The sequence below is a fragment of the Octodon degus genome, unplaced genomic scaffold, assembly GCF_000260255.1.
Source record: "Octodon degus isolate 3935 unplaced genomic scaffold, OctDeg1.0 scaffold00207, whole genome shotgun sequence".
Classification (NCBI taxonomy): Eukaryota; Metazoa; Chordata; class Mammalia; order Rodentia; family Octodontidae; genus Octodon; species Octodon degus.
Window position 1 is genome coordinate 2036615 of NW_004524783.1, and position 7194 is coordinate 2043808.

General features: G+C 44.3%; 1 protein-coding gene and 1 pseudogene across 1 annotated transcript in view; one reads left to right on the plus strand and one right to left on the minus strand.

Annotated features, from left to right (window-relative positions):
• Fbxl7 (F-box and leucine rich repeat protein 7) overlaps positions 1 to 7194 on the minus strand; it is a 442277-nt gene that overhangs the window by 166066 nt on the left and 269017 nt on the right. The gene's annotated exons all lie outside the window — the stretch shown is intronic.
• On the plus strand, positions 4 to 4995 carry LOC105744021 (annotated as a pseudogene).

Sequence of the window (7194 nt, forward strand, 5' to 3'; positions counted from 1 at the left end):
TGGTTTGCAAAGTGCTCAGCAAGGCAGGCCGTGGGTCTAGTTGGGCATGGGAAGGAACATATAAAACAATAGATGACTTTAAAAAAAGTAATGAAAAATTTTGAATCCTGAGCTGAATTCATAGAAGATTTACAGAAAATGAGTGATGCTGCAGGTGAGATTGTTGGCCTAACGGAAGGAATGAAAAGTGACTTTGAATTTAAAGGAAAACAGCTAACTGCTCATAAACCTCATCCTGAACCAAAAACTTCAGATATTTTTGGAGGAGATTTTGCTAATAACGTAAAATCCATGGACTTTTTTGCTGATACAGGACTGAGGGCTCGAGTTGAGGAACCAGACAGACAAGAGGAACTCCTGGGTGAACTTCACAGTAAACCTGACACTGATTACAAATGGAGAAGACACAACCTCTTCCGAAGGGGCGAAGGACGATGGGACACAGACGCAGCTGATGCACACCTGACAGAGCTCCCCACTCCTTGCAGTTGTCCTAAGGGCGCTGCCAGTTCAAACTACTCAGTGGTCAAGGGAATGGTTGCTGAACTCTTCGATGAATGGTTCACATTCTTATCACACGAATGAAGAAGAGGAGGAGGAGGAAGGAGAAGATGGTGGTGGTGGTGGTGGTAGCAGTTATGACAATGACCATGATGCTTCGGGGATTGGAGATAATTCTGTACTAACAATATACTTTTCTCGTACTGTTGCACCTAAGAGTGTTCGAATAAATACTGAAAAAAATACAACTTTAAAATTCAGCGAGAAGAGAGAAGCAGCCAAATGTAATCGATAGAAGAGCTCTGGCGGTGGTCACTGCCCACGAGTTGCCCACAAGGAGAACTCCTGCTGACCCGTACAGTTTCTGTTGAATGGAGCGTAGGCCCTCGACAGTCAACTCCCAAGTCTCCAAGCAGAGAGAACAGCGTTTGTAGTGACACCAATGCTGCTGAATTTGATGAAAGGTAGGGAGTTCTGAGGAGTGTAGCTGTGAAGAAGCCACTTGCAGTGACACCAGGGAGAGCATCTTGGAAGAAGAGCCACAAGAAAATGATCAGAGGAAACCTCTGCCCTCCTTGCAGGCACCTGCAGATTTTTCAGGAGCTGTCATAGAAAAAGAATTTTCATCAGCCTCCTTCACACCACGCCCAGCCATTTCTCACCCAGCACTACACACCGCTCCAGAAAGAAATGTTGTCAGAAGCCCCAGAAGAAACTGCAACAAGGGCTTCAAAGTTCAAAGCTGCCAGATTGCAACAGAAAAGCTAGGAAACTGGAATTTACATCCTAAGACCTACTTGTACATTCTTAGAATATACACAGCAAAATGTAATACCTATGGTTTTTTTGTTTTGTTTTGTGTTTTTAATTTTCAATTTTTGTAACTTAGGGAAGGGTCTACAGGGTGTGCAGTGTCTCACTATTAGATCAGACTCGTAGTGATCCGCCTGTTTACAGCCTGCCAAGAGCTGGGATTACAGGCACACGCCACCACGCCCAGTCTCAGTCACTGTCTCCGTGCGCCTCGAGGCTGGGGCTGGCGCAGCAGGCCTGGGGATGGAATTCCCCCGCCCTGTGCCTGGTGTTGTAGTCTGCTCAGCTATCTGGCCAGCCCTCTTACACGCAGTTTGAACTAAGGCATCCCAAGTTAGTTGGCAGCAACTTTTTTTTACCCTTATCAGTGAGTCATATTAAAATTTAAAGTAAATGTCTGAGTACTTTAGTGTTCTGCTTGTTTGTTAATTCTCTCAGTACTCTCTAAGTTGGTCTTCTGATGCAGTGGTAGCATTTCAAATCATTTTTCAAAGAAAACCATTCATATGCATTGTTTTTGTGTTCAAACTAAACACAAGCGGTGCTATGCCTGTCGTATGGGTTGTTATAAAGAAACTTCTCAGCTTTCAAAGGATTCAACAACTACGTTACTTTCACATTTTAAAGGCACTTTCAAAAATCTTCCTTACAGGTTTTACAGCCAGGTGGCTGTGTAAAAAGACCTCTCCCCTTTGGATGTAAAACTGTAATCTTTAAGGCAGAAAGCTGCACGCATCCTATGGGAAAGTCTCTTGGATTGGAATAGTTTGTAAAATCATTTTTTTTAAGTAAAATCTTTATGAAACTTGGCCTCTAAAAATAAACCAAAATATATAATATTTGGGAAGAAATGATTTAAAAGGAAAGAGAAACTGTGACGGGGAAAGGAAAATGGGAGAAAGGAAAAATATATATATTTATTTAAGTCAGTTAAGAGAGCTACACAGCTAGTGTCTCTTAGGTCACTGAAAAGAAAGCTTTGCACCAATGTTGTCTGGACAGTATTTCTTGCCTGTACCTTGGACTCCGAGTAACTGCTCTGAAGATAACAACAGGCAGTGTTTGATTATTGTTACTCTCCCCATAGCTTGTTTGGAAACTCTGTTTTATTTTTACTTTTTCCTCTTAAAAACAAAAAAGAAAAGAAAAGAAAGAATAAGCAAAGCCCATGAAATTTACTATGAGAACATAAAATACAGCCTCATTTTTGCAAATGTTCTACTGAATAGCTGATGATTCATAACGAATCCTCAGACTCCTGTGGGGACACAATTGCTGGGCTAAATCCACACACTTTACACACGTAGGGCACTTGTATTTGTCCAGGCATAACCAAGTGTCTGGGGGGATAAAATCCTGCCTAGGGGATCACTCCTGTGCACAGTCCACGGATGTCCAGGGATTGCTGGCCTCAGCCACCTACGTGTGTGTGTACCACTGCGGGACGTGCGGGCGTGGCCTGCACGGACGTAATGCGGGTCCCCAAAGGGCGCTCTTGCACACAGGTTAAGCCAGGGGCCAGCGACACCCCGATGATGAGCTACTTGGTTTTTCTTCCTCTTCAGCACTCAACAGTGCTGTCTTATAATCTCTGCAAATTTGGGTGTATCTAATTGCTTTTTTTTTTTTTTTTCCAGGTTTATTTCTTTTTCTTTCTTCAGGGTCTCACTATGCAGCTCGGACTCATAGTGATCATCTCGATTTCTACCTCCCTAGTGCTGGGATTACAGGGGTGCGTCACAAGGCCTGGACTCCATCACCAGCTCAGCGCGCCCAGGGGTGGGGCCAGTGCTGCACGCAGTGCCAGGGATCGAACCCTGGCGCCTGCACTTATCTAAGCAAGCCCTTAGTCCGCTGAGCTATATTGCCAGCCCTTGGGTATATCTAATTCTTACTCAAAATATATATCAAACGATTGGTGAAGGTAGACATATTGAAGCCATTTGTGTGTGTGTGTGTGTGTGTGTGTGTGCACGCGTGTGCAAACTGTATGCTGCTTCTTTGGTGAACACTTTTCTTGTATTTTCCTGATAACAAGTTTTTCTTTCCTTGGTTTTTGAAGCAAACTTTGCATCTTAAAACTTTGCCAACCATTTTATGTTGCAAATATTTTTTCCACCTTTGAATCTACCTTTTTGGGGGGTAGGGGAAGCCATGGAAGCTGGAAATTGCTCAAATGTCTGAAAGCAGGACTAGGCCTCAGTGCCTAAAGCAGCCAACTACTCAGTCCTCAGAAAAGCATCCTGCCTGGTTAATGCCAGCTATGAGTCATGAGGCAACCTTGTGTCACATGTTACTAAGTTTGTGAAGGTACAAATAAGCGTCCCTACTGTTGTGCTGGGGTCGTGTCCCCAACCAGGCAGTCGATACACCACCTGACCCAGTCCTTATCTTCCTGTCTATCTTTTCCTCATTCCTGCTGCTGTTTCTCTCTGGGTACAACAAATCACACCCAGAGAACAACAGATCTTTACCTTTTTCATTTGGTTATTTATCATGCATGAGTTTTAAAATTTTTTTTATGTATTTGGTGCAGGGTCTATAGGGTCTCCCTATATAAATCGGACTTGTGATTCTCCTGTGTTCAGCCTCCCAAGTGCTGATATTACAGGTGTGTGCCACCACACCCGGGGGCGGGGCTGGGACGGGTCCTGCGTGGCACTGTGGGGATCGAACCCCGGCTGCTGTGTCTGCCTAAGCAGATGCATTAGTCCACTGAGCTATGTGGCCGGCCCTTTCATATATGAGTTTTATAGTGACATAGCTATCCACAGTTGCTTTTACTAACCTTATCTTTGGTATCACATTTATAAAGTCTTTCCCCCTGTCAGAATTACACAAACAAAAGCCAGGGGTGGTGGTCTGTAATCCAAGCTCTCAAGAGACTGAGGCTGGAGGACCACTGCAAGTTCGAGACCAGCCTGGGCTACAAAGTGAGCTCAAGCCAGCCTGAACTGGGAAATAAGATCCTGACTTAAAAGATTTAAAAAAAAAATTATACAGATATTAAACAATACTTTTGTTTTGTATTTTCTTTTTTTCTGTTTTCTTTAAGTTCACAAATTTTCAACATTTGACCTTTGTTCACTTTCTGAATAAGAAAAAGTATTTCGGTTTTAAGGAAAGGAGCCCCAGTATTTGGCCAGCAGAGAAGTCGGGCTTGGTCATCGCTGCTCTCCTCTCCCCCTTCCTTTGGCTGCTGAAATCCACGGTGCCCCCTGCCGCTCCTCCCATCCCCATCCTAATTCATCATGCGCTGCACGCCTGCTAACCGGGACAGAATGTACGCGAACACGGGCGGGAAGGAATCCACTCTGAGTTATCTGTTAACGTGAAAGCAGGAATGAACTAGTTTGGGGAAAATCTCATGGGCACCGTGTGGGGGTGACTGCTGACGGAGGTTCCTGACGTGGGCCCAAGCCAAGCGTCGATCCATGCAGCATCGCTCTGCAGCCCCTGGGGCTGTGCGGAACGACCTCGGCGTGCAAGCGCTCGAAGCACTACCACATGTGGAACCAGGCCACTTGGGCCGTCACGAGAGCCCTCACGGAAATTCCAGCCACAGGTCGGGAAGGAGAAGCAGCAGCTGCGCAGCTCCTGGCCGCGCGGAAGCTGCTGGGCGAGGAGCTGAAGGGCAGGGGAAAGCCGCCGCTGCCCGCTGTCACCTCTGCTGCAACTTGAGGCATCCGGTCTCAGCTCAGTTTTGAAAATACAAATTTGTACAGGGATTTGGCAGGAATTCAGCTTTCTGTGGGTCACAGAGAATGATGTCTTCTGGACTCAGTGACTCTCCTGGGGACCAGTACGTGAAGCGGCAGGGTCCCGGGACTGCAGCAAGAATCCAAAGCATTCCTCAAAACTTGAAAGAAGCCACAGCGCACGCGCCTCCGAGCCTGCACAGCCTTCGCAGGCAGGCACAAAGACTCCTCCGGTCTTATGTTGCTCTGTCCTCACTTGGATAACTTTTTTTTTTTTTTTTTCCCCTGTGCAGGGTCTCACCACACAGCTTGGACTCCGGGTGATCCTCCTGTTTCAGCCTCCCCAGCGCTGGGATTACAGGCATGCGCCACCACGCCCGGACTCGGTCCCCGGCTTAGCACGTTGTGGGGGCAGGGCAAGGGCGGCATGCAGTGCTGGGGACTGCACACCAGCCCCTGAGGTGTGTGGCTGCTGAGCTGCCTCACTGGCCCTTGGGATAACTTTTTGTAAGAACAGATCTTGCCTATAAAGGAAGACCCCACACTTTCCTAGGAGACTCTGAAGCAAGGGTAAGATGTGGAACTTTAAGTAACTAGGAAGCTATTGTTGAGTCACCCTGATTCTGACGTTGATGGACAAATTCACCTTGCTAGGCTCACAGGAATACCATGCAGTTTACTCTGTAAGGATTTCCTGCTGAATAAATCACAGTCTACAAAATGTGCTTTAAAATTGCAAAAAGTTCTGAAAAATTTTTCATATTCATTTTTTTCTGCTGAAATTGTTCATCCTGATTTTTTATAAATAATTTAAAAGTAAGCCTTTGTTTTACTGAATTCGGTCAACCTTTTGTCCCTTTCTGTCTCACTAACAAGCTTGATGGCTAGCATTACAGAATGGCCTCCGAGGCAGAGCCATACATTTATGCGCACAAGATGGGTAAGGCAGTGATCCTGAGAAACATCAGCAGGGTTTTGAAACTAGCAGTTAATTGGCAGGATTCTCCCCCGACTATATACGCTGATACCTGTGAACCAAGCAACTGCACTGAAGATAGCAATGTGTAATGGTACGGTCACGCTTGGAATGCCTGTCATTCTGGTCTTCTAAATAGGTACTGTTTGTCATGACATGCCAATTTATTGTCATACTGCCTCTCAAGTAAATGATTGCTTTAAGAAAAAGGTAAAAAATGAAAACAAGAGATAAGAAAAAAAAGTCACAGGACTGTCCTGCTACAATGCTGTATATGGCTAGATTTCAAAATTTCTTTGTAAAATATGTAATAGTTTATTCATATTTTAAAATATTTTTTGTTTTTTAATTTTTTTCTCCATATTCTGTAGAGACTTAAAGTTTAACATATCAATACTAGATGGAAAATACCTGCTCCATGTTATGTTTAAGATCTTTGATATTCAGACAGTTAAACCCAACTGCATGTGTTGTAGGGTTTTGCACACCAAAAATTAAAGAAAAAGAAGGGCTGCAAGGACAGCCAACATTTTGGCCTCAGCCTTTCAAAGTCAGTGAAGACTCAGGACATAGGAGAATCTGTACTGTAACATCATGTAACTCAGTTGTGCCCCAAATTTTCTGATCAAGGAGATTATGGGGCCACAGAGGAAAGTGATCAGTGATGTAGAGTGTGCCTAAGAAGAGTCACATGGACAGAAAACATTCTCTCAAGCTTTCACAGAGAGAAAATTGGTCAAGCAATGGCCGTGACTCATCCACATGGCTGACACTGACAAGGGATCTGCAAACTGAGGTACAGGGTTACAAGATAAATCCTGGGAGGATTTGACTGACTTCAGCAGATACAAAAGCTACATTTCTTTTTATGTAGGTCTTGCTTTATCTTGGTCTTAACCATCCAGCAGAAAAATATAAAAATGAGGTATGAAAAGTAAAGCCATATTAATATGCTGAGCTGTGAAAGGCTCAAGTTAACAACTTCTGATATTGCCAGTCCTATGGATGACCCACTACTATTACGGACTACTGGACTATATTGGATGATTTTTGCTGAATTCATGCACCTACAATATTTAAATGGAAATGGAATACCCATCTCTAACAAAACTAAACAAAAAAGGGGATACAAATGAAGGACCATTTTGTATCTGTACATTCAAAATAGGATAGATATACAGCTACTTTCTCTTAATTCAATGAGAA